We start from the raw sequence: 27,852 nt of genomic DNA, 5'->3' as shown, positions 1-27,852 counted from the left end.
AACATCCCCCACGGGGACGAACTTGGGCAAAGGACCATAAAAAGACAGAGCAGCAATGCAAGCCTTCATAAATCTAGCATCCATCTCACTCAGGAACGGCTGAACACTCAGACACCTAACTGTGGCCTCCACATCAACCCTCATTCTCATCATAATGCCATCATCAGCTACGGGTAAACACAAGGTCCCTTTGCGGGTTGTTACATAACCTTTAAACTGCTTTCTCCCATCAGCGGGATCTTCACCCAAGAAGAATAAAGATAAATCCATCACCGGAGCTTCTCCACGTGGAAGCGATCCCAGCATTTGCGGTGGGAAGCTGGCGCTGAAAACCAAAACATGATTTCTCGTATCTAACAAAGGCGCGGTCCCAAAAGAGTCACAGACTTCTGGGCCGAACCATCCAGTCTTTACAGACAAAATATTCATAAACTGGAAGCAATCTATAATCTTGCCTTGACAAACAAAGTAACACCCCTTCTGGGATTTAGTCCTCCATCGCAACTCCTTGCCGGGGGCAATTCGAACAGGGGGAGGGAATGCCTGCTGGCTCCCTACTAAGACAGATCATAGGGACTTCACTCATCACATCAGGACACGGGACACATGTCGAAGTTGTGGTCATTACTGATACAACCTCTTCAGTCACGTCAGATGAGGGCGCCGTTGTCAGCTCCTCGTCGTGGTTCCCACCAAGCAGGTCATTCATGCCAGGAGAGGTCAACATTAGTACGTCGTCCTCCTGACCAGCCTCCCGCTTGAGTCCCGTTTCCATTTGGTTTGGACGTACTGAATAAACCTGCAAGACACGCAGCGTTCATTCATCGTAGAATGCTCACATTGGAGTCCGATCGTCTTAGTCTGAGGCAATCCGTCCCTCCTGCGATTCACGGTGCACAAATAGTATGTGCCATTCAGAGAGAAAACAGTTGGTGGATTTGCAGAGGGGATTAATCCCTCTATGATATTCTGCAGGATCTAATCCATCTCAAGATTCAGAGCGTCAAGCAGTTCAGATTCAGGGTGAGTTTGATGAGCCATTTGTGTCCACTTCAAGTGACAGACTGACAGGTAAGGAGCAAGTGACATGCTGGTACATGCAGAGAGGCCTGCACTTAAACAGGAGCAACAAGAGGGGGGGCTAATGCTCCCCCTGTCCTGACACCTCTCTTCCCATCTTATCTAGATCTACCAGGTCAGGTCTTCTATCTCCTAACAGCCTTCTTCCTGTCATCTGCCACCTGTCGTGCTTACAGGCCAAAATCATACCGATTAATAAAACAATCACCCCAGACATTAATCCGAGTGCACAGAGAGGCCAGAAGAGAGCATCCCAGACTGGCCTAATTATGTGCTCTCTTACTCCTTTTACTAAAGTTTCCATTGAATCGGAAGTTCCTTGAATTACATTATTAGAAACTTGCACCACACTGTCACTCACAATCTCCCCCACACCGCGAACTATCAAACTCACGTGACGTAATGTGCCATTTATGCCATACGCAAAATAATCAAACCAGTCGGCTTTTTGCTGATCCAACGATCTTCGAAATGGTGAACAAAAACCACTTCTCAGGTCCCAATTTGGGAAATCTCTGAAGTTAGGAAACTCTTTGGGCGTGTCAGGGTCAATTGTGAATCTTTCAGGTTGAGGATTTTTCCCTAATCTAGGTTCATTAAAACACACATGATGGTCTATGCTTAATCCATTAAGGTAATTAAAATTAACCAGACTAAATGCTCCCCACTCCTGGGGCTGTGAATCCAGGGGGCACTAAGTCTCCAACCTTATCATTCATAATTATTATACGATCTAAAAGACCATTTCCGGTTTTCGTATCATTTACTTCCCAAGTATTTGATTTATCAATAGAAAACCAATTTGTTTTAACTCGAAGTTGACCATGTTCCATCACAAGAGTTTTAGTTCCCACTAATTTTCTTTCAAAGGTTTCTGCTTCAGTCCGTGTGTCCTGGGGGTAATAATCATATTTTTGCTTATTATATCCCTCTCCATACCAATATGTCATAGGATATGTCTCGTACATTCCTTTTCTATAATATCTATAATCTTCTGGAATATTTCTTTGCATATAGCCACGTAAGACTTTATAGCATAATTCTCCAGTTCCTAAAGTAGCTATGTTTATTCAGGGTGTCCGCGGGGTTTTAAAAAGTATTAAAAAGTGATAAATAAAAACAGTCAAATTTAAGGCCATTAAAAGTGTTAATTTGGTCTCAGAGGTATTATTTTTTCCAAATTAGGTATTATTTTTTCAGACTATCAGATGTCGTATTCTGAACATCGACATAGAAATATATTCCGAATGAAATGTTTTGAACGATTATAAAAACAAAACAAGCCGATTATTTGCTCCTCCCACTTGCGCTGCCTTGAGTTGCAAATGAAGCGCTCCTCCCAGTGTTGCCAAGTTAACTTAGCGACTTTGACGCTAATTCTAACAGCTTTTCAGACCCCCTTCTTGACTTTTTAAATCTTAAAAGTACCTAGCGAACACCTCGGAAACATCTCTGGTAACCCTTAGCTACTTTCTGGATAACTGTCGTCGACATTTCCTGCAGGTTAGCTAAACACTCCGCCTGCGCTCTGGACCGTTCTTCAGGACATTAGGAAAAGGAATGATGTAGTGATGTGTCAGTCGCTACAGAAACGGCTCTCGGAGCCGGCTCCTTGTTGGATTAACCAGAGTGAGTGACACACACACCGCACCTGCGGACTCCTGAGCCGATAAAAACGGCTAAATGTGCGCGTGCGGCGTGCTAAACACACGTGCAACTTGCCCCTGATTGCTGTGAGACCGGGTTGGGGGTGGGGGTGCAGCTGTGGTTGGGACAATTACTACATTAACTGATGGACTTGTAAATAAATAGTTTATAAATAAGGTAGAAATAAGTTCCTCACGCTGATAAATAATAACTAATCTCTCTGAGGACACGGTGCTAGTGCACTCCTACAGCACCTTGACATGACTCAATAAATGCTATGCAACATTTAGTGAACAGCAATTTGCATGTATTTGTTATAAATGCCACTGTATAATTCTTGCTGTCAGTATTTGCAAGATATTGGTATTTGGGTCTGTACTGGTTAGACTTAAATGAGTTAAACCAAGGTCTGTAGCCCTTGGGTCATAGACTATGAGCTGTAAGTATGTTGGTCTTTTTATACTGGGAATCAGGAGTTATTTTAGTGATCATCTTGTTTCTTGTTTATTTTTGCCCTGATTGTGCCCTGAGCAGTTTTATGACTGAATAAAAACAAATAAAATCAACATAAATTGAAAAATCGTCTTAAATAATCGAGATCTCAATTTCAGTCACAATAATTGTGATTATTGTTTTTGCCATAATCGAGCAGCCCTACTTTAGCATATCCGGTCACATAATGATGACGTCATATTCAGTGGTCGTTGTGCATCATTTCAGGCCTCGTGGTTAACTGTCTGAACCGCTGAACAGAAGTGCCTGGCTTATTTTCTAAGTAAAATAAATATGTGCAATACGTTGTCAACATCAGTGAGTCTCTAAGTCTATTCTTTTTGTATGTTATATATGTTAAAATATGTGTAAGTAGGTCGCTGATTAACACTTGCAATTTAGTGTTGTGATGGTTTAAAAAAAATTCTGAAGGTAGTAAAAAAAAAAGTATTAAAAAGTAGTAAATTTTACTTAAGGATTGCTGTATATACCCTGTTAGATAAGGAGGCCTAGGTTTAAAAAACTCTCGATCTCCTAATGTGTCCGGACGCAGACCTCCCACTGTTAATCCATATAGTTGTGAATACCAAAAAATACACATCCTTCTAGTTAATCCTTTAGTATTATTACAGACTTCTACCTGACATCCTTCAAGCATTAAGGTGTAATTTCTAGCCCATGTGGGACTGTGATAAAAATCTTTCTTATGGGTTGGTCTAATCATTTCATTTACTGCTTCGAAAATGGAGTCTGCCTCAATTATACTATCGGGAGTAGCTGTACCTTTTTGATAATATGCTCCTGCGATCCTTATTCTAAGTGGCTCGCCTCCCTGCCATAAAGCGCTGTTATTCGCTTTCTTGGTTAAACAGAGTCTAGTTTCCTCATTCCATGCATGAAATCCTGTATCTAAATTAGTGGGATCAGATTGATTCTTTTTCATCCATTGCACTACTTTTGGGTGTTTAAAATTAGGAACCTCATAAACCCATTCTGTATAAAGAGTGTGTTTTATTTGATGCAGTTCCCATCCTTGTGGCTGAAGGCCTACCTCATTATGGAGGCTAAAAAATGTCCAATTAAAATATGTACTATTAATGGGGAGTATATAATTCTGATACCCCGTGTAGTTTGCGTATTCACTGTGACCTTTACGTAAGAGTTGAGCTAATTCTGAAGTAGATCTCTTACCCCGCACACCGGGCTCTAGAAAGAGAGGAACGGTCTCTTCACCTTCCTCCATCTCTGCCAGGGGATCAGACACTGCAGGGGGTACTTTTGATAACCATTTAATCACATTATCCTTTACTTTCTGCCACATGTGACTCTCTCCTATCATGGACAAGGAATCATATTTTAGTGTTGTGTTAGGAGGGGGGGTCGGGCAAACATCTCTTCGTTCCCTCCCTCTTGATAATCTTTGATACCAATGCGTAATATTTCCTGTTTGCCATGAACTTAAACTACTGTCTTTGGTCTGAAAACACCCAAATTCGATTCTACGAGGCCACCATCTTTCTATTTTTATTACTTTAAAAGTGGTGAAGTTGTGTCCCCATTCTAAATTATTTCTAAGGCAATATTTGTAAACCCACAACTCTACTTCACCTGAAGTTTGATTTAAGATTTTCTTTTTCCTTAATATTATCTGACAAGATCGATCAAGCTCTGTGGATCCTGTCTGATCCATTAAGACTGCCATATACTCCGCCCATGGGCCGGTCTCACCACACTCCGTGTCATTCTTCTCCTCCTGCTCTGCTGCAGAAAATGTTGTCACGGAGGGTGTAGCCATGATCCGGTCTAATCCATTTTCTCCACAGGGCAAGCGCAGGCAACCAGTTTTGTTCCCTGTGTAGCGTTGTGGTTTTATGCTCTTTTATGAAAGAGGAACCATGCTACGTATTAATTCGGAATATTAATTTTAATAAATCAATAACCAAATTTTATATTGTTCAGAAGACTCAAAGGTTGTTTTCATCTATAAACTGCCGATAATATCTGAGTGTCTGTGTTTCAGTTCAATGAGGAAACCAGTTTGACGTTTAAAAGTTTTAATTCTTCAAATTAAACTAATGATTTTGAAATTGACAAACAGGAAATACAATCAACATTGGTAACTTCGTGGGACAATCTTTTTAACAGTTGATATGCTGTTCTGGCTCAAATAGACCTTCTGATGAATTTATGACGATTGAGAATGTTGTGATTGTGAGAGTGATATGAGATGAGATGAATGCGTGTGTGCATCTGATTTTGCTTCAGGAAGAAACAGGTGTCTGAGTGAAAAGGGATGGTTTGAATAAACTTAGGCTCTTAGTTGGAATGTCACGTGCCCGTCCCATTTACCGGTTCCTTTAAAACCCAGTTCCGTTAGAACTTATGAGACGGTGCATCCATCAGGGTTCGAGGGTGTGTCGACGAGTATAATCGTACCAGATCCGGGTTTGGACTATCTAATTAGAATCTTGTCTTTTATTTTAAAGGTGAAATGACTTGTACGAATAGCCAGCCCCAGAGTACTACACTTCTTTTAAACTCGTTACCTTTTGGTTAAGATACTAGAGAGAAGTCTGGAGGCAAGCCAAGCCTCTCAGCAATTGTTTGGGTCACCCGGAATTAATTGCGCCTCTAACAGCTTATGTGGGAGGTTGGTAACTATAAAATGATTTATGCTAGTTGATCAGGCTATCATAAGTTTATCAATTTATTTATTAATCCAACCTTCCAGCTGATTAGAGACTTTTTCAACCTGCAATCAGAGCCAAAATCACCTCGAATATTCTGCTTTTATCGCCCTTAAGACAACTCGTTACTCGCAAGGAGGGGGAAGTTAAAACTTCCCTTATCTTAAGGTTTCTTTATATTATTCTATTATAAACTGTAAAGTAAGTCCCGATAATTCAGAGACCGATCTTCGACATGCTTACCTCTGTGCAATTATGGCCAGGGCTCCAAACGTGAAGCTTTAGAGAAAACCTGAAAGAATCAGGATTATGTTTCTTTTTCAAAAAAGGTTTATTACAAAATCAAAATACAAAAATGGGTAGATGAATGAACAACTGCTATCCCCCACGGAGGAATTAGTTCAAAATGATTAAGTAAGAGTTAGTTTACACTAGCTCCTGTCTTCTCAGAATCTCCCCAAAAAAGAAGCCCAGAGACCTCTCGAGTTCTAAGACCCCGACTGATCTGAGCTGCATCCTTTTATATCATTTCTGAGACTGCTCTAAACAATGTAAGAGTCACAAGTCATTCTCTCCTGACAGTTTAGGTCAAGGGGTCATTTACCAAATACACTTTTTTAGCTCTACATAAGACATTTGGTATCATTTTCACTACATGCAGTATTCACATGAGGGCACAAAAGTTACATGCTGCACTCCTGGAATGAGAGCACAGGTCATAAATCTTCATGTTGGTAGCAAATTGTAGATCTTCTTTCAGCATTCCTGAGAGCTTCTGGGTCCAGTTGGACTTTTCTCACTCCATTCCAGTCCTTCTTTTCCCGCCAGAGGTGGAGTTAGGGGCGGGCCCAGGGGTGTGTCCATGGGTGGATCCAGAGAAGCCAGCCTGTCTTTTGACCCTTTGCCTAGTTCTGTCCTCACCAGCAAGTCCTGAACTATTGTCCTCTTGACCCTTGTGTGACCCTTGTCTCTGACCACTGTTTCTAAGCCTTGACCGGCTGCTCGGACTTGCAACAGGAAAAGATGCATCAAAACGCTAAACACCGTGTTCTGTCTCACCGAATTCTTGTGGACCCTCTTTCGGATCCGGGCCGTGGAGGATGTTGGTTCATCCGGATGACACCGACGGCTGACAGGAGACGAGGTGTCGAACGGAACCGGTCCAGAGTTGCCCTCGGTACACGTTGATGGTAAAGCGTTTTGTCGACGCGCTTTCTTAAGTTAATTCACTCAGAAATCAAAAGACTCGGTAATGAGTCTGCGTTAGAAGTTGCGATTCAGCTATTCTGCCTGGCTTGGCAGAAACAGCGTGAAAGGGGGGAGAAACGAGCCAGCCGGCTCTGCCCCCCCTTTCGGTTTTCAGGTCCACTCTCTTTCGTTGTCCAACACGAACTGAATCCAAAAGACTGAAACTTACCAAAAACCTCTCTCTTCTCAAAGCAAAACATGTGCGTCATCAAATGTGTCTGGAGTTTACTGTGGGAAGGTATGTGTGGGTGTGTGTGAATGTTTGTTTGCTTGAGTGTGAAGGTCAGTACCAAACATTCTCAACACTATTTAAGAATGGATTCATTAATCCATTATAATTACCCCAAAGCATAATAGTCATTCATTTGATTAAACACATTTATAATGAGCAAAATGATAATGGTTACTTTAACATTAAAATCAAGAAAAAGAAGTTTAAACTTTATGTTTTGACTTGGTCTGGGTACAACTCATGTAAACACATCTTCTGGTAGACTGCAGGTGGTTGATGTTATGGTTTCCTCCCAGACTTGCTGGCGTTCAGGACTTAATCTGTGGGTGAAAGTTCTCAATGACCCAGCTTTGACCTAGCTGCGTCCAGCACCACCTTTGTGATAGAAAACCCATATTTCCTCACGTTACACCTGTTACACTACAAATCTTGAATCCAATCTGTGTTGCTATCATGCAGGTGGTTATATTCTCATTAAAATCTTCTTTGGGCCATAACAGCTTAATTTTGGATACATTCCAATTCCCTACTAATTGTTGCGGTCCTCCGTGAGTTATGTTATATGTCACCGAGGACACATGATACGTTCGGAGATATACATGTACCCCATATGCAACCGTTATACTTAATCCTATGAGGCTAAATTCGAAAAGGATAAAAAAGGCCCATTTAATCCATTTTATTATCCAATTCTTTCCTTTCGGAATATTTACATTTTTCTTTTTAACTTTGGGGTCAACTCCAACCGGAGTTGCATACCTGGCCACTTTTCGTTTTCTGCTGCTTTCCCTCTTATGCTTCTGAGGAGAGAACATCTGCAAAAACAGAAGCATAAAAATCAGCAGGAAATGAAAGCGCCCTGCTCTAGTTAGTTAGAGTCAGATTGGAGACCAGCCTTCTACGAGACATTCTAGTGTAAACAGTCCCATAAATCTTAGGCCAATATGCCTCCCCTCTCCGGGTGGTCACTATGTTAACAGCCGAGCTGCAAACGCGACCCGACAGGTCTATTACCTCTATCAAAGTTAACTGATAAGGCATGAACTTACGCTCCACCCCTGGTCCAAGACTCTTCAGCTCAACCAGGTATGATGTCACACGCTTACGCATCCCTGGAGGCTCTTGAACAGACAATCCTGTATGCCAGTCCAGAGTCCCTGACAGATAAGTTCCCCATCTGTCGTCTTTATACTCTTGAGTTACCCCAATCTGTGTACCTGTTTCCCATGCATCAGCCAGCGTACCAAATTGTTGTCCTAATATCAAGCTCTTAATAGACTCAAAATTGGACCGAGCCTGAAGCTCTTCCAGTCCTTTTTCTCTGGTCTTGAGCTTGAACACAAATGGATAAGCTTCCACCCATAAATCTCTAACCGGCTTCACCAGGCTAGGATTCCTGAGCAGCTCTCCTACAAAAAACATACTTGGCTGGCTTGTCGGCAAGCATGTAGTCAAAACACCATTCTTCGTGAAACAGCACCCATCTTTGATTTCACCTCTGTGAGTGCATTCACAGACCTGCCAGGAGATGATGCCTGGATTATTCCTCAAGCAGGTTCCGCAAAAACATATTTTAATGGGAGCAGACAGCTCCACTGCACCTGTATGTAAGTCCGTTCCTCTCTCCAGGTGAGTGGGCTTCTGCTCCCGGAGCCCCGACCATTTAATTAGGGTGCACAGAGATCCGCATGCCACGCATGTTCCCGGCTTCCAGCCTCTCCATTGCGCGTAATGATACACATTTGCAGATTCTATGAAGCCCGGAAACATAGCCACTTTACAATCTTTAATAAAACCCCCCGTGTCACCAAAATTAGGCCCGGATCACCTGGGATCTTACAAGTCATTTCTTCACTAGATTTTGAACCAGCCATGACCTTCAATCAAGTAATTATTTAATTATATATTTTTTTTAATTAATTAAATTTCTTTTTAGAGTTATTTTATAACTTGATGAGGGTGAACGCGCAAACCAGTGTCAGTTAAGACCACGTTCCCAGTTACGTCCTGTATTATAAAGGGTCCACTTACGTTATGCTTAATGCAATCTCCTTTCCGAACTGGTCCTCTTTTGACCCAAATTCTTTCACCTTTCTGTAACACAGAGACGTGTTCCGGGTTAGTTTTATTCTCAGCTCTTTTCAGCTTCGTCCTATTAAGGATCACATTTAGTTCTGAAACTCCCTCCGGTGTATCCCATCGGGAGCTCAGGTTAGTTAGGATGTGATTTTTTATCGTTCTAACTGCTCTTTCTGCTATTCCGTTAGTGTGGGACTCGTATGGGATAGAAAAAATGTGTCTTATCCCCCTTGATTCAAGCAGACAAGAAACTTTGTCATTCTTAAATTCAGGTCCTCCATCTGAACGGAGTGACTCACAGGTGAGGGGCAGGTGTAGAGATAAGGCCATGCTGACCGTATTTCCTGTGACACGTTTCAGCGGTATTATCTTGCTCTGATCACCTGGTCCATTATCTTTGATTACCAAAAAGAACTTATGTCCGTTCACTCCTCTAGAGGCACATTCACCAACATCCGTGCTGAAATGTACCCCCGGCACATCACACATGATGGGCAAATGGTCATAAATCACGGGTTGAGCCCCTCCTTTTACTTTACACGGCTCACACGTCGCCTTTACTCGTGCCGTTAGTTCTTTCAGCTTTGGTACAGAAATATTTTCTTTTTTGAAAATCTCACGCAACCGTAATACTCCTACGTGTCCGTAATTTTTATGCGCAAATGTCACCAGCTCTTCATCAGCTGCAGCGCTCCTGTTCTGTAAAAACGCTGTGGGTAGAAACAACGCTCGAGCTTGTACTAATTCATCCACTTCTGCGTTTCCGATCTCATCCTCGCTTTTTCCATTTGTATGGCTATTTATATGTATCACCTGAATCTGTAATTTCTTCTTATAACACGATACTAAGGTCCACAAGTCAGCGTGTTCCAATCTCTCTCCATCAGTTTTCTGAAAATCTTTAGCTTCCCAAAATGACAGATGATCATCTAGCCCGTCTTTAACGTATTTAGAGTCTGTGACCAATCTTACTGATCTGAGTTTCAGCTTACACGCGTCAGCAAGCGCCATGACAACAGCTGTTAGTTCAGCAGTCTGAGCAGACCCAATTGCCTGTCCAGCTTGTTGATATTTCCTGTCCTTTAGCTGTCTCACAAACCCCCACTTACAGAAGTCTGCATCTGCTGTTTTCTTAGATCCATCAGTGTAGTAAACTGCCTCTGGTTTTATGGCTTTAACAACCTCTTTCCTGTCAGGCTTAAGTTTTGTTTCTCCTTCCACGTGAATCTGCGGGTTTGCCAATAACATCTCCCACTTTGCCCATCTGGGTAAAACGGCCCTCGCCTGTGGGAGGAGATCTTTCCGAAGTTCTTTAATCATATAATCAGTAGATTGAATTATGATTTTTTGCGATCCGGCCAGAGCGAACATCATACCTTTATGTTTCATCAGGGTGGTCAGCACCTTTTCGCTGGGCGTGTAACGGCTCTCGGTGCGAGTTTATAGCCTTTACATGTTATCAGACTCTTGCTGTCATAGTTCTGAAATAAACACTCTGTGAAATCCTGTCCTACAATCACTCTTACAGCTAACGGTTCGTGATGCTCTCTATTTGAAAGATTCACTAGATTAGCACCTATTTTAACCATCACTGCTTGATAAGTCTCAAGCTCCTGTGAGCTCAGTTTGCGGTTGTGCGTCACCAGTTTCTGACCCACTTTGGTTCTGAGACCTTTTTTAAGTGACATTATGGGGTCAATGATGTTTCGAAAATCACGGACGTTGCTGGAAATGTACTGAAGCTGTCCGACAACACCTTCCAGCGTGAGTAAGTCATGCGGGGGTGTTATGTTTTGCAGATAGGTGAAAGGTACCGACACTGAATCTGACACTTCAAAACCTAGGAACGTAACTTTTGTGCGTCCTAGCTGACTTTTCTTCAAGTTGAGTTTGAATCCTGCACATGTCAGTCTGGTCACCACCTCGTCCAAAGTTTTCAGGTGTTCGCTTTCACAATCATGTGTGAAAAATATGTCATCAATATATTGAACAACAGGTAAACCTTCCAGATATGACTGTACGACTCCTTGAAATTTATTTGGCGCATTTACATATCCCTGAGGTAAAACGCACCATTGAAAATGCTTTCCTTCAAACGTAAATCCAGTTTTTGCTCGACTTTCTTGTGCTAGAGGGACAGACCAAAAACCGTTAGCCAAATCGATGCATGTTTTATATTTTTTAATAGGCATGGTTCGGAGCTGCATGTACGGGTCAAAAGTTTTACGCACGTCATGCGGAGTCACTCTATTTAATCCTTTCAAATTGTGTACCAGTCTGTAGGTGCCATCAGGTTTAGGAACAGCTTGAATGGGAAGACAGGTGGATAATGTATCTTTCTCTTCGATTATCCCTTTTTCTTTAAGCTCAGCGAGAGTACATCTGATCTCATCTCTTCCTTCTCTGATCGGATACTGCTTTTCCCTGGCAGGCATCGCTCCTTTAATAATGCATTGTTCTTTTACTCTGCCACAATCATTTTTGTGTGTAGCCCAATTACCTTTTTGGATTATTTCTCTGAGTTTGTGTGGGTCCAAACTAGTTTTCTCCAGTTGCTCTTTAATGAGACTGTCCATATTTAATTCACCTAAAAAACTCACATGCAGCGCTGGGTCTTTTGTTATTTTAACTAAATCCTTTAAACTAATTAAGTTTTCTGCACCTTTTATGTAAAGAATTCCCTGTTCATCTTTATGAACTGCCATGTTACGTACAGAGCCGTCTGCGAGTATCACATTCTTGTATCCTATTTGTTCCATCGGATTATTTTCACGCTTTACTGATATTAATGCCCCGGTATCTAAAATGTATTTTGTATTTTCGTATTTTACTTTAAGCCACTCTCCGTCCCAATGTGTGTGAGATGAGAGCGCCTCAATTATTTCTACTTTTGTGGTGGCGGTCTTCTCTGATTGTTGTATTTCGCGTCCCAATCTTTGATTGATTGGATCAATTTCTCTTTCTGTTCTCTGGTCATCTGGGCCCATTCCTCCGGGTTCGCTCTCCTGGGTCGAGCCACAGGGCAGCCGGGGGGTCCCATGAAAAACGGCCTTGCATTCGGGTCCAATTGGTCCCAAGATCTCTGGTTCTGATTCGGTTCTGTCCTGGGTGGGAGTTGCCTCGGTTGAGAGCTCACTGATTGGCTCCCTTGCTGTTGGTGTGGAGGGGGCAGAGGGGATGGTATCTGACCTTTCAATCTGTTTCCGGCCTGCCGTCCTAATTCGTTTTTTGACTGCTTAAATTCCCTTGTGCGATCCCACGCCTGCGCTTGTCGGATTTTTTCTGCAGGAGAGAGATTATGCCACATCGCGGCCATCATTAATCCCCCTGGCAGATCAGCTAAAAGTTTTTCCTGCTGTACTTGGGAAAGCCCTGCGATTGTTCCCAAACACCCAGCTAATGTAACTTTTCCTGTACTTATTTCAACGCTCAAAGCTTTCCTCCGTCGTTCACCAGAATCCTCACCAATCCCTCTGGGAGAACTCTCCGCCAGGGATATCAACGAGGCTCCTGGGGTTAAACGCAGATCGTTCTTTAATGCTATGACCTGAGAAATCTCTGGACTTGAAAGCTGTTCAATCGTCATACCTCGATCCTGAAGCCGCTGCACATAACCAGTGTCTGTCTCACCCGGTGCTCTCTGTGGCAGGATGGTATGATCAAAATGTCCTAAGCTTACTTTTGACTGTTCCTGAGCAGTTTGCCAATATGGAGAATATTCCTGTTCTAGGATTCTCTCTTTAGGCATTGAATTAAGCTGTCCTCCCTGCGGAGTGCTTCGGTTTGCATCCAAAGGTTGGGAGGGGCTGCACGGCGAGTAGCAGTGAGTTTTCACTGCCGAATCTCTAGCCATACATCCACCTCAATAAAAAATCATATCCTTGGCCCAAAAAGGCATGTTTAAAGGGCTGCCCCCGTCCTGATTGCAACATGACTTCCTCCCTACTTTTTGCTCCTTGAATCGCCGTAGCCGTGAGGCCATCCACAGGGTACCAGTCTGGAAAAGGATTTTCTGCTTCTTCTCCTGCATAATTCGGGTCTCCCTCTGTATTAATTGCGAACTGGCCTCGTCCTGGTTCTGGAACCGGTCTAACTGGGCCTATGTTAGGAGGTGCCTGAGGGTCATAATATTTCATCTGTACTGGACGGCTTTTCTTATTTAGTCCTCTAATGCCATAAATTATAGGATTTGTCTCATCTCCTTTTTCTGCTCTCTGGGGTTGCTGCTCTACATTTTCTCTGTTCTCACCTTGCTCATGGGCTGTAACTGGGGATAACCAACTCACTTTTTCAGGTGTTTTGCCTCCAGGGATCCGAGTGCTGCATTTTTGTTGGGATCCGCATTCTGACCTGAGCGTCCCCTTGGGTGTGCCACGCACCACCAGTTGGGAACCCCGTTCTTCCTCAGTTTCAGTCTCACTGTCACTGCTCCTGTCTCTGGCCTCAAACCAATATTTGACTTTCTTCTCTACTCGCGGCAAGGCTGATTTTTTCCACTAGAATTACGACCGGAAATGTCTCCGAGCCTGCTAGAGGCTTCGGAATAAACCACCAAACCTGCACCATATGCTTCAGTTATCCGGCACACCTGGGGTTTGTTATTAAGCTTAAACACTAGCCGTCGTGCTCCTAAATCCAAGGCTTCTGACACCACCCGCTCCCAAGCTTGGTGAAAAGAGATGTCGGGATTATGAGGGTCTACGTTAATTATGGAAATAGCGCTGACACGACCTTCCAGATTCCCTAATTGCTTGTCTAAGAGAGTAGTAATTTCCCCAGCTTCGTAATTACGATCTACCAGCGGGATCATGGAGTTCCGGCCTTCCGTTCCTAAGAGTCTCCTCACAGAACTTAAAGAGGACGTGGTACCAGCAGAACTTTGTCGATCTTTCAGAAAGATCAACACATCTTCCTCTCGGATCTCCGCATCTATTTTCTCGCCTGACAGAATTATCACCGGCTCTTGACCTATCATAACATGATTCGGAGGAGCCGCGGGACTATGCGGTTCTAACGGGGGAAAAGGAAGTGGGTTTGGAGTCCTTTCAGCCCCTGACCGTCTCTGAGTCTCGTCTTTCTCCCACGCAGCAACATGCTGTTCAGTGGGCGATCTCCCCGCTCCTCTCATGGGCACCTGAGAAGGGGTTTGTACATGTAGAAACGGGTTCCACTGCGCCGGCCGAACCGCGTCAGGCGGGTTCGGTGGGGGTGCAGGAAATCCGCTCTCGGAACCGGGGCTCACAGGGAATTCCCCGCGGAGCGCTGGATACAAAGGGGGCGCGGTCGGTATCGGTGGGTCCTCATCCCATGAGGATGACATTTCGACCGCAGCTCTCCTTCGGTACATTTCCGCTTGGAGCTCCGTAATTCCCAGTCGGTTACATAACGCCTGTCTCATTTGAATTGCCTCATTTTTGCTTCTAGATAAGAAGTAAATTGTTCTACCATTAGCCTGTTGAACCACAAACTCTGCCTTAGCAGAGTACATCGCTCCCGGATCACATCGGTACTGCCCGACTCCAAATGGGGTCAGAACTAAAGGTTCCGGTCCAGTTGGAATTTGCTCCAGCAATCCCAGAAGGATCTCATATTGCTCGCCCGTGGGGAGTTTCGCTGGATTTTCCCAACAACACCACGCTATCTGATTAAAAACAGGATCATTTTGTTGTTCTGCTAGAATCACTAAATCACCCACTAACGGAAATACATGATTATTCTTTACTTGAGTTTCAGCATTCGGACAGCGCTCCGCTACGGCTTGAGCTGTGCCGGCCTCGTTCTGAAAGCTTCGGTTACAGGATACTGCTAAAACGCTTTGTGGTTCACCTTGAAATGTCGCTATTTCTCCGGTGACAAATCTCACATTAAGGAGAATATTTTCCGGTTTTACCGTTAATCTGCCATGGCTGGTTGAAAGTTTCTCTTTATTTATTTATTTATTTTTATTTTTATTCGTTTTCACGTCTTATTCTTTATTCTTACTCTTTATTCCTTTTTATTTTTTGCCTAGCTTTTATCCTTGGCTTTTCTTACGTCGGAAAGCCGTGATTTCTTTATACCTCTTTGAGTTAATCGTCCGTTCTCCCAAATTTCTTTCCTTTTCGAGAAATTGGTGCGGTTTTCACTCCAAGGTTATAAGCGTATCAGGTCCATAGCGCGTAAGCTTTTATCAGCCTAAAAGACAGTTCTACGTCGGATACTCCGGTATCTAATATTTGAACCTTCGCTCAGCAGCCCCACGTTGCAGGCGCCATGTCGCGTGCACGTCCCATTTGCCGGTTCCGTTAAAACCCAGTTCCGTTAGAACTTATGAGACAGTGCATCTATCAGGGTTCTGTGGGGGTGTCGGCGAGTTTTATCGTACTAGACCCTGGTTTAGGACGTCCTAATTAGAATCGTATCTTTTATTTTAAAGGTGAAATGACTTGCACGAATAGTATCCCCAGAGTAGTCCACTTCTTTTAAACTCGTTATCTTTTGGTTAAGATACTAGAGTGAAGTCTGTAGGAAGGCCAATCCTCTCAGAAATTGTTTGGATTATCTGGATTAATTGCGCCCCTAACAGCTTATGTGGGAGGTTGGTAACTATAAAATGATTTTTGTTAGTTGATCAGGCTAACATAAATTTATCAATTTATTTAATTAATCCAACCCTCCAGCTGATAGAGTTTTTCAACCTGCAATCAGAGCCAAAAATAACCTCTAATATTTTGGTTTTATCGCCCTTAAGACAACTCGTTACTCGCAGGTGGGGGGGGGGAGTCAAACTCCCCTTATCTTAAGGTTTCTTTATATTAATTTATTATAAACTGTAAAGTAAGTCCTGATAATTCAGAGACCTATAATCGACATGCTTACCTCCTGTGCAACAATGGCCAGGGCCCCCACTCGTGAAGCTTTAGAGAAAACCTGAAATAATCAGGATTATGTTTCTTTTCCAAAAAAGGTTTATTACAAAATCAAAAATACAAAAATGGTTAAATATAAAAACAACTGCTATCCCCCAAGGAGGGATTAGTTCAAAATGATTAAATAAAAGAGTTGGTTTACACTAGCTCCTGTCTTCTGAGAATCTCCCCAAACTCCTCCCCCAGAATCTCTCTCCCCGATCTGAGCTGCATCCTTTTATATCATTCCTGAGACTGCTCTAAACAATGTAAGAGTCACAAGTCATTCTCTCCTGACAGTTTAGGTCAAGAGGTCATTTACCAAATACACTTTTTTAGCTTTACACAAAACATTTTGGTGTCATTATCACTACATGCAGTATTCACATGAGGGCACAAAAGTTACATGTTGCACTCCTTATGGTAGCACAGGTCATAAATCTTCATGTTGGTAGCAAATTGTAGGTCTTCCTTCAGCATTCCGGAGGACTTCTGGATCCAAATGGACTGTCTTTTACTCTTCTCCATTCCTTCTTTTCCCGCCAGAGGTGGATCCAGGGGTGGGGCCATGGGTGGATCCAGAGAAGCCAGCCTGCCTCTTGACCCTTGGCCTAGTTCTGTCCCCGACAGCAAGTTCTGAACTCTTGTCCTCTTGACCTTTCTGTGACCCTTGTCTCTGACCACTGTTTCTAAGTCTTGACCAGCTGGGACTTGCAACAAGGCAAAAGTGAACCTCATGGCTATAGCTTTTCCATCTTGTCCCCTATTGACATTTGATTACACACAAGTAGGTGACCAGCTCAGGTTTACGCAGAGCAGAAGGAAGGAGAGCGCTCTGGCCGCACAGGTTAAACGTTCCTACTTTAAGAAAACCGTTAAATTGCATTTTTTTATGTGCTACCTGGTAGGGCTGTAGCGAAGCCTCGATGACATCGACGGCTCGATTCTAAAAATTCGTCGACGTCAGATCCGGTAGTCGACGCACCGCGCCCACTTGTTGCATCCCCAGGAGTTTGTAAATAGAGGTGGAATCTGCCTGTTTTTCCTCTAGTTCGCCCTCTTCTCCGCCTTCACTAACATCTCCGCCAAATACCGAAGACCCGGAACAACGTCCGTCCACTACTAGGTTCCTTTCCTGTTTTGCCCGCCTTCGTTTCCCGGCAACGGACAACAACCTCCGGGGTCAGATGCGCTGCTCCGTCTCTATAGCAGATGTAGAAAATCACCGGGAGCGTTTCTCCCTTCATAAAGGAGCTTCTTTCAGACTTTAGGAGAGCTGTTTTGGTGGTAGCAGTCTCTCCTCCGTGCTGGTCTGTTTGCTGCTGGGTGTTTTTGGTTTATTTAAACTTGGCAACTTGAACTTAACGTTGGTAAAGCTACTGTTAGCATTTTCGCTAACAGCTTCTTGCATTTGGATAAGCTGTTACGTTTTGGTTTAGAGTTGATCTTTTTTCAATCCAATCCAATCCAATTTTATTTATAAAGCGCATTCACAAGGCATTACAACCAAACAAGGCGCTGTACACTGCGGACAGGAGTCTGCGTTCATCTACCTGTAAGTTTTTTTTCTGCCTGCTTCACGTCAGCTGGATAGATTTTAATATCAGAGCTTTTGTTTACATGCGTTTGAGTCCATGGCTAGTGTGTGTGGGGCAGAGTCAGGTAGCTGCATGTCTGGGACAGAAAATGAGACGTGAGAGAGAGTTCTCCTGAAGAGTTGCAGAAACTCAAAGAATCACGGATGTGTCTCACTCTAGATTCTCCGGGTCATAACTTTTGAATTACTAATCGAATAAAAATACTTCAAACGGTTTCTAAAAGTACATAAAGCGAGCTTTCCAACGAGGTATTACATGATGTAATTCATGTTATTCCAAAAATCGCTATTAGAAGGAAACCAGCTTTGCAGCGTCACAGAAAGAAACGGTGCGGACCGCGACGGGAGAGCAGAGAACCGAAAGGAGGAGACAGTCTGATCCTCTTCATCAGCAGCTTTTATAAAGTTATGGAAACGTCACAAATAAAATCCACCTGGTTGGTCAGGTGTCCCAGAAGGCTGTTTCTGTAGATGGTGACATGAGGAGGGACAGATTAAAGTCACACTGGTTTTTATTTGAACACTCAACTGTTTACTAAATGGTTCAGCTTCATTCCAGCATTATTTATACGTACAATAAATATTTATTTAGCTGAAAATATCATGTTATCAGTGCGGAATTTTATTAGTTGACTTTTTGTAATGAAATGTTTAGATTTAACCTTTAATCTGCTTATTGATCTTCATGATGCTGGTAGAAATGTAGCTACAGCTGTGAAGTAGCCCATGAGTGTTATTTTATGATACCTAGTATTTATTTTACTGTATCCCGTTCTCTGGACCAGAGCGTAGACCTGTGGTCACAGACAGGCTGCAGTCATTAAACTGGTTAACATGAGGTCAGGGGTCACACTGTTTTCTGAGTGTTTGCAACACAGTTCTGAGTTTAAATAGTTCTTCTGACATAGTTTGCTCGAGTCATTTAGAAGTTCCTGTTTAGTAATAAATGTAAAGAAAATTCTAATCTGTTTTTTTCTTTCATTTAAGCTGCAGTTTTACAGACTTTAATAAACATAAACACTAAATACAAACCAGACACTGAAAGCTGAGGTTGTTCTGAAAAAACGAGCAGAGTTACAAACATTTTACACTTTTATTACAATTTTAAAGCCATAAAACAAAAAAAAAATACTTGTTATATTTATGGTCATTAGAGGGTTAAACGTGATTAATGTTCCGCCTCCCACAAAGAGATGGTAAAAGTGAATGTGAGCATAATTATATACGTTTTATTACTTTATTATGTATTTTTTATTATTGACTATTACTCCAAAGAGTTCAGATGAAGGCAACTGGACTTCTTTGGTTTCTTTAAAACGTTTCACTTCTCCTCTGAGGAGCTTTGTCAGTTCTAACTGGAATATGGGAGAGTCCAGCTCATAAGCTGTAGCTTTCTGTTGTTATTTAAAGAGCAGAAATTACTCTGAGTACCCCGCCTCTCCATCTCCTGATGAGTGGTTAGCCTCTACTGATGGTGAGTCATCGTGTTGATTAGATGCAGGAAGATGTGACCTAGACTGAAACTGAATGAGATTCAAAAAAAAGTTCTAATCTTTTAAACGACGCTGTTGGTCCTCTTGGTCCTTGTTCTGGTTTTCTAAAACCCGGTGTTAACAACCTTGGTGTGTTTTTAGATGGTTCTTTTAATCTTTACAGACAGGTGAGTGCAGTGGTCCAATCAGGTTTTTATCATTTAAGGCAGATAGCAAAGGTGAAGCCATACCTTCCTGCTAATGTCCTCGAACATGTCATCCACCTGTTCGTGTCTTGCCGATTGGACTACTGCAACTCCCTGTATTCTGGCCTGGACCAGTCCTCCCCACACCGACTTCAGCTGGTCCAAAATGCAGCGGCTCGCTTGCTGACTGGAACCAGCAAGTGGGATCACATAACCCCGGTTCTGACCTCTCTCCATTGGCTTCCTGTCTCTTACAGGATCCGTTTCAAAATGTTACTTTTATTTTTAAATCCCTTCATGGCCTGGCCCCAGTTTACATCTCTGAGCTGCTGTCCGCTTACGTCCCTGCCAGAACCATGAGGTCCAGCTCTCAAGCTCTTTTAACAGTTCCAAAAACCCGCCACAAGACTCGCGGTGACAGAGCGTTCTCTGTGGTTGGGCCCAAACTGTGGAACAAGCTACCTCTCAACATCAGGACCACACAGAATCTAGAGCATTTTAAATCTCTTCTTACGACGCATTTTTTTGATTTGGCTTTTAATGCAGGTTGACTTGAGCATCTTAATAGTTTTTAACATCATAGATTGTGACTGTTGTGTGCTCATCTTATTTTAGGTTTTTATTGTTGACTTGTTGTATCTTGACTTGTTTTACCTTGTACAGCGCTTTGGTGGAGCTTTGCTGCTGTAAATGCGCTCTGTAAGTAAAATTGACCTTGACCTTGACCAAAGCTGCATTATTGGTACTGGAAAGGTGAAATCTAAGCCCCGCCCCTATTTAAAGTGGGGTTTTCGCGTTTGACATAGATAGCTTCTTTTACTCCTCTCTCAAATCATCTATCTTCTCTGTCCAGAATGTGGACTTTGTCATCTTCAAAGGTGTGTCCCTTGTCCTTCAGGTGAAGGTGGACTGCAGAGTTTTGACCTGAAGAGGCGGCTCTCCTGTGTTGTGTTATGTTCTTGTGTACTTGTTGTTTAGTTTCTCTAATGTAAACATCTGGACAGTGCTCCTACACTGGACTGCATAAACGACCCCACTGAGCTTCTGTTTGGGTGTTTTGTCTAGGGCCCGACCGATATATCGGCCGGCCGATATTATCGGCCGATATAGGGGTCATTAACTCTATCGGCTATCGGCCAAAAAGACGGCCGATATGGCCGATATAGCGCTACCTATCCAGCAGATGGCGCCAGCTTTATGAACTCATGTTGTGGGCTCCACTCCTGGGGGGTGGTGGAGCCACCATCACAGCACACATGCAGCGGAGCAGCGGAGTCAACCAGAGACAATGGTGATGAGGAAGTAGGAGGTAAGTCTTCAGTTTTAAGCATATTTGTTGTGTCAGTGGTAAGTTGAACGGTAAAATAAGCAATGACAAAAGTATGTTTCCCCTCAACATGCTTCCTAAGTTTATTGTGTGCCTCGTGGCCTCGTATTGAAACGTTAACCTGAAAAAATAAAATAAATACTGCCGCAGCATTAAGCTCTATGCAGAGCTCACGCTGCTTCCCCTAGTCATGCAGGGCAGTAAGTAAGTAACATTGGCCTTATTCTGGTAGACATTCTGGAATATTCTCAGACAATTTTCTCTGCTCTTCTTCTGCAGTCTTTTCAAACTCACGCGGTTCACCCGCGGCTCGCGAAAAAAATAGTGCAGACGCCGCGGGCTGGAGCGCCGGCGTGCAGCGCTTCGGCGGCTCATGTGGCCTATAGAATAGGATAACAAGGGCGACGAATGAAGGAGTTCCCGTTTAGCGGCGCTTCGGCGGCACACGACCGTTCTCGCAGCTGAGGACGGGCGAGGGGGGGTTGGCAACAAAGCAATGAAACGCTGTGCAGGGAGTCCCCCCTCCTCTCCCTAGAGGGGGGGCGGTAATACGAGAAAATAAACATCCCTCTCTACAATAGAATAAATCTATTGTATTTTTCAGCCTTATATTTTACATAAGGCTTATACATTGCCACATACTAATCTAACGTATCTTATTTTTATTTTCCTAATACTGTCGGCTTTGGAAAGGATCAAAACACAAAAGTGTAAAACTCAAAAGTATTTTAATGCCAAAAATCAGGTGACAGAAATAAAATCAGGTTGCTAGGACGCTGAAACCAGCAGAGTACGACTGAAACTGAACCGTATGCACTGAGGAGTGAGAGAGAGGACTAGTTATGAGGAGGAGCTATGAGTGGGAGCAGAGTACAGCAGGGGAACACAGGAGGAACTATAAATGAAAATAATTTTAAAGAAGAAAGAATCCTAAAAGGGAAAGAAGAATAACTAGAAAAAAACCTGACAACAAACAGAAGACGAATACTAAATGAGAAAACCTTAACAGCTGGGGAACCAAACAAAAACAGAGCCATTGGTTTTGAGCCACAATGTCTGATATCATTTATTTACATGATAATTTTTAAACTTTTAAGTATAAAAATGCCACATTTAATGTATTTTACTTTGTCTTGGTATCAACAGATATATAACTGTACTTTTATGCTGATTATTTTGTTACAGATGGAAAAAGAGGGTCGTAGTAAGGTGTGGGCCTACTTCACTAAAGATCCATCCGGTGATGTCATCTGCAGCATCTGCTCATCTTCAGTAGTAGTTTGTGTGTTCTGTTGTTTTTGAGATTGCAAAATAAATCTTATTTGCATTACTTGGAAACCCTACTGAGTTGTTGAGACAGTTCTTTGGTGTGTAATAGAGAAATAAGTTTGCATCAAAAAGGCAGAGAATGAAGGGTTTAATCTTAAGAACATTTGTATTTATTTTTTTGTGAGGGAGATTTATCGGCCATTATATCGGCTATCGGCCTTTGTTAAAAGTTTTATATCGGTATCGGCCCCCAAAAAAGCATATCGGTCGGGCCCTAGTTTTGTCTTCTGGATGGACCAGGTTCTGTCTGAGGGTGCTGTTGGGTTAAAGTTTACCGGGATGTTGTGTTTGGAGAAGATTCTTCTAAGTTTCTCAGAGACTCCTGCCACGTATGTGATGATGGTGCCTTTGTGTAATGGGTGTTGTTGTTAGGTTGGTAGCAGAGCTCTCATGTTTAGTGGTAAGTTCAGTGAGATCATGGAATGGGATCAAGAATTTTCTACTGACAGGAAAAAGATCTCAGCCAACATAGCTGTAGATCACACTGGATAACTCTCTGTGGTGCATTTATTTTACATTTATTTTACTACCTCTTACTAGAACTGTCTTTAGTAAGCACAACATATCTTTGGTTGTACACCTGTGCAATAGCAATAAAGTATCTTGATTCCTGTTAAATGTACTTCCTGAATGAGTGACCTTTTCAGGCTAAAATAACAAAATGACAAATACAGACAGAAGGACGACTTCTTTCTTCTTTTATAAGCGTTGCATCACCACCTGGTATCAGAACAGGACTCAGTATTGGAAGATAATCAAAAATCAAACAACTTGGACTTGGATCAGGGGCAAAAATGTGGTTGTAACATCTCTAGATATAAGTCAGCTTTAAAAACTAAAACTGTTATTTATGAACTAACATCAACACTAATGAAACTAATTTATATATATTTATTATGTTGTTTGAGCCCAAGGGTCTCTATCTGAATTTTCTAACTTATTGGATTGCTCTATAAGTGCCCCTTTTTTTACTTTGAGCACCCGCCCCGTCAAAGGTCTCTGCACGGCCCTGATATACAGTGATCATTTATTTTGATAAAAATGTGTTGTGAGGCGTTTTACAGCGTTAGATAGTAAAACAGCCTTTTAATAGTAAAAAAAAGACTTTTTCTGAATTTCTCCTGTATTTAAAAATTGAAAGCGTACAACTATGCCGCGTTATATTCACATGGACACAGCTCGTCTGTATATTTTTCTCCGTGGAGTTGTCCTTTCTTGAATGAGGAGCATAGTTATGGGTTTGTGCCGTTTTTCTCTTAATGAGAACATTCTTATAAACAGACGTGCTAAATTTGGCAAGCGCATGATTCACAACACGGAGATTCACGATTGCATTTAGTCTATCAGAAGTAGAACACCGTAGACTGACGCGGCAAAAAAACATGTTTAACATCCACTATAACAAACTCAGCTAAAACACTAACCCCCAAATTCCACTACCTCCGCTCCGCTGCGCTCCGCTCCGACACGAACGCCGGAGCAAAATCGGTCCCGTTGTAGTCAATCAGAGCAATTCCACTACTGCGGCCGTGCTCCGGCAGTGCGGCGCCGTGCGCCGCCCTCTGTTCCGGCGTCCGGCAAAAATAGAATCGATCCTATTTTTGCCGGACGCCGGAGCACCTCCGCAGTAAATGGACAGAAATCACAACAGTCCAACAGGAAAAGGAGCAAGCACAATTTCCGTTTTTCACAATTAATCGATAAACAAAGGGCGTTTTTTGTTTCATATGCACAGGTTTAACAACTTTTAACAACTATCAATGACGGCTGAAGTTTAAATGCACAAAAGTAAGCCATAAATACAGTTTCTACTATCAAAGTAGTCACACTTTGTTGATCCAAACACTGCTGATCTCTACACACAAATGATGGGAAGATTAAACAGCTCATGCCGATGCTTCTCCCACACAACGGGTGTTTGGATCTAACTTCCGCGTTTATTGTTCGGACTGTATCGCAAGATCTCGAAAATCCCGCGCATGCTTATTTGCCCACCTCAGGTCTCCGCACCGGAGCGGAGCCGTTGTAGAGCGGGTAGAAGTAAAAATTGAGTTCGGAAGCGAGCGGCTTCGGAGGGCGGGGGCGGACCGGAGCGGAGCGGAGGTAGTGGAATTTGGGGGTAAGTCCCGAATTTGATCTGCGTGTAGTGATGGACCACTATATTTAGCTTGTTTATTTTCTGTTACTTACCGGGCTGGCTCTTCCTCTGCTGCATCAGCCCCCACATGTTTTCATCTCAAATGTTCACTTAGGGACGTCGTGCTTCCGTGCCATGCTAGATGGTTTTTGCATATTTTGCAGGTCACCTGTCTTTTCATGTCATCTAGAGTGAAGTGCTCCCATACTCGTGAGGTTTTTGTCCGGGGTTTCTCTTGTTTTGTCGCTTCTATTTTTCTTCCGTATTTCTTCTTGTTCCGCCATCTCTCACAGCAAGATGTGCATCAGTAACGTGATACGTCATGAAAACCGAGGGCACTTATTGGCTCGTTTCTTCTTCTAAGGCTCCACTGGTAGATCAGTGGCTCATTACTGCCACACACTGGCGGCAAATTTAACAGATTGTAACCAATGTCAGATTGTGGTAAAAATAGACTTTATGCGGTAAAATATGATTATTAAACAACTAATCGATGACTAAAAAAGTTAACTATTTTAATAATCGATTATAATCGATTAAATCGATTAGTTGTTTCAGCTCTAGTCGGGGTAATTCTTTCTATTCTTTCTCCGTCAAAATAAACGGTCAAATACGGGAACTATCCGGTCAACACAAGCCCTGCCTTTGACTGTTTTGTTTTCTTGTGAAAATTGTTGGAAAGAGATAAAATTTAACTTGATTACCACCAGAGCCAGTGCGCCGTTATCTCCGTGACGGTAAATGAGGGAAAAACAAATTGATCGGATCCTGCACGTCTTTTAACACATTGGTCAGGATTGACGCACTTTGTTTTCATTTAGTTGGTTAAAATAAAAAGTCGGGCTCGGGTCAGGCCAGAGAATCCTGAAAACCTTTTCGGACCGGGTCGGGCTGGGTCTCCACCCCCTCGGGCCAGGCCGGACACGGGCTCAGATTTTAGGCCCGTGCAGGGCTCCAGTGCAGGCTGCTGCCTGAGAGGTGGTTGGAGACGGAGTGTCTCCATGCTGCTTTGTTTTGGTCACTTATGTGCGTGAGGCGAGTGGTGTTACGACCCTTCCTGGGGAGTTTGGCTCGTGTGCAAAAAGGAAGGGACAATAACGGGATTTAAAAGTTAAAATGATGATCAGGTTTATTTACAACTACAAAAAAAATAAGCCTTCCCATCCACAGGTTGGGAATAATAAAACTAATTCTGCCTGCGGGGAATTAAAACAAAGTACAAATAAGTAGGGATGTCCCACTGGGCAAAGATTACTGGGTTCTGGACCAAAATAAGGATCTCCAAAGGTCCAAACTCTGAACTAGGCGGTTAAGCCAAACTCAAGGTGATATTTTACACTAAACCGAAAACCCACAACACTCTAAATGTAATAAAAGGGAGATCTGCACCACAAAAACGATGAACTCTGAACCAAAACTAACCGCTTATCCAAACGCAAGAAGCTGTTAGCAAAAATGCTAACAGTAGCTTTACCAACGTTAAGTTCAAGTTACCAAGTTTAAATAAACCAAAAACACCCAGCAGCAAACAGACCAGCACGGAGGAGAGACTGCTACCACCAAAACAGCTCTCCTAGTGTCTGAAAGAAGCTCCTTTATGAAGGGAGAAACGCTCCCGGTGATGTTCTACATCTGCGATAGAGACGGAGCAGCACATCTGACCCCGGAAGTTGTCGTCCGTTGCCGGGAGACGAAGGCGGGCAAAACAGGAAAGGAATCTAGTAGCGGACGGACATTGTTCCAGGTCTTCGGTATTTGGTGGAGATGTTAGTGAAGGCGGAGAAGAGGGCGAACTAGAGGAAAAACAGGCAGATTCCTCCTCTATTTACAAACTCCTGGGGATGCAACAAGTGGGCGTGGTGCGTCGACTACCGGATCTGACGTCGACAAATTTTTAGAATCGAGCCGTCGACGTCGTCGAGGCTTCGCTACAGTCCTGCTGCTTATATTAAATTATCTATGTGGACTCTGGGAATTATTTAGAGTTGTGAGGCACAGAGCTCTGATCGTTGACGCGCTCCAGATAGATGCGTCCTGATCACGTCCGCAGTAACATTATCAAAGTCTTGCCACCTCAAAAACAAATTTAACACGCTATTGTTCATGTCGGCTCATATCCTTCATGCTTTCTGTCTTTTATTTGTGTCTGATGCGTTTCGCTGCTGCTGCGGAGCGAGCGCTCATCACCTGTTTCATCCTCCGGAGACTTCATGTTTCTGTCTGAGGTTCTGCTCAGACACGTGAAAAGAGAGTTACAGTAGTCTAAGCGTGAGGAGATGAAGGTGTGGAGAACTGTCTCAAGTTCAGAGCGGGACAGAATGGGACTCAGCTTAGCAACGTTCCTGAGATGGAAAAAGGAAGAGCGAACAAGAGAACTGACATGAGAATCCAGGGTGAGAGCTGGGTCAAAGGTCACACCAAGATTCCTGACAGAAGGTTTGGTGTGGGAAGCAAGCTGGCCAAGAGAGTCTCTGACTTTGGGAACCAGCTTGTCTGGGGCACAGTTGAGGATCTCAGTCTTATCTTCATTCAGCTGAAGAAAGCTCCCACCATCCAGGTTTTGATAGAGTCTAAGCAGGTGTGTAACAGCTGCAGCTTAGACATCTCATGGGGCTTAAAGGAGATGTACAGTTGGATGTCATCTGCATAAAGATGGTAGGAGATTCCTTTGAAGGAGCTCAGGATGTGCTGAAGAGGAAGCAGATAGATGAGGAAGAGTAGAGGCCCCAGCACAGAACCTTGTGGGACACCATGGGTAAGAGAGGTGGTGGAGGACCTAAACTTGGAGATGGCCACAGAAAAGGAGCACTCTGAGAGATAAGAGGAGAACCACTCCAGAGCAGATCCTGATAGGCCTACCCAGTCTCTCAGCCTCTCCAGTAGCAGGTGATGGTCAACAGTGTCAAAGGCTGCAGTCAGGTCCAGCAGGACCAGAACAGATCAGTCCCCTGCATCACTGTGAGTCAGAAGGTCAGTAGAGACCCTAAGAAGAGCTGTTTCAGTAGAATGAGCTCTACGAAAACCTGACTGGAAGCTATCATAGATGTTATGTCCATCAAGAGCAGCTGTGAGTTGTTTAGCCACAACCTTTTCCAAGATCTTGGAGATGAACGGAAGTTTAGAGATGGTCTGAAGCTGCTATGGAGAGAAGGGTCGAGACTCGTTTTTTAAGAAGCGGGTGGATTACAGCGTTCTTAAAGTTAGGAAAGTACATTAAAACTTTAACTCTCACCGACACTCGTCTGTATGAGCGTCAGAAATCTGATCAAATCAGCTGTAAAATAATGAAAACAACAGTAAAAATGCTCCTTTGCTTTTTAGAGTCTACCTCCAGAAGGCTGGAGCCGTGTTTCACTGACAGGCTGTCAGACTAACGCCCTGATGAGCTCAGCTGGGACAAACTGGTCTGATGTTTAGGTAAGTGAAGATCTG

General features: G+C 43.2%; 1 protein-coding gene across 4 annotated transcripts in view; it reads left to right on the top strand.

Annotated features, from left to right (window-relative positions):
* The window catches only part of LOC139066236 (gastrula zinc finger protein XlCGF57.1-like), a 39,362-nt gene that overhangs the window by 3,574 nt on the left and 7,936 nt on the right, over positions 1-27,852 (top strand). For 3 of the 4 annotated variants that reach the window (XM_070548614.1, XM_070548615.1, XM_070548613.1), the window contains exon 2: positions 27,742-27,837. The gene's annotated coding sequence lies outside the window, so the exon portion shown is untranslated. Of the gene's footprint in view, positions 1-332; positions 27,838-27,852 lie in introns of those variants that run through there. The other variant, XM_070548616.1, reaches the window with a different exon arrangement.

The sequence above is a fragment of the Nothobranchius furzeri genome, chromosome 2 (assembly GCF_043380555.1).
Source record: "Nothobranchius furzeri strain GRZ-AD chromosome 2, NfurGRZ-RIMD1, whole genome shotgun sequence".
NCBI lineage: Eukaryota > Metazoa > Chordata > Actinopteri > Cyprinodontiformes > Nothobranchiidae > Nothobranchius > Nothobranchius furzeri.
This window is presented reverse-complemented; position numbering and strand designations above follow the sequence as displayed.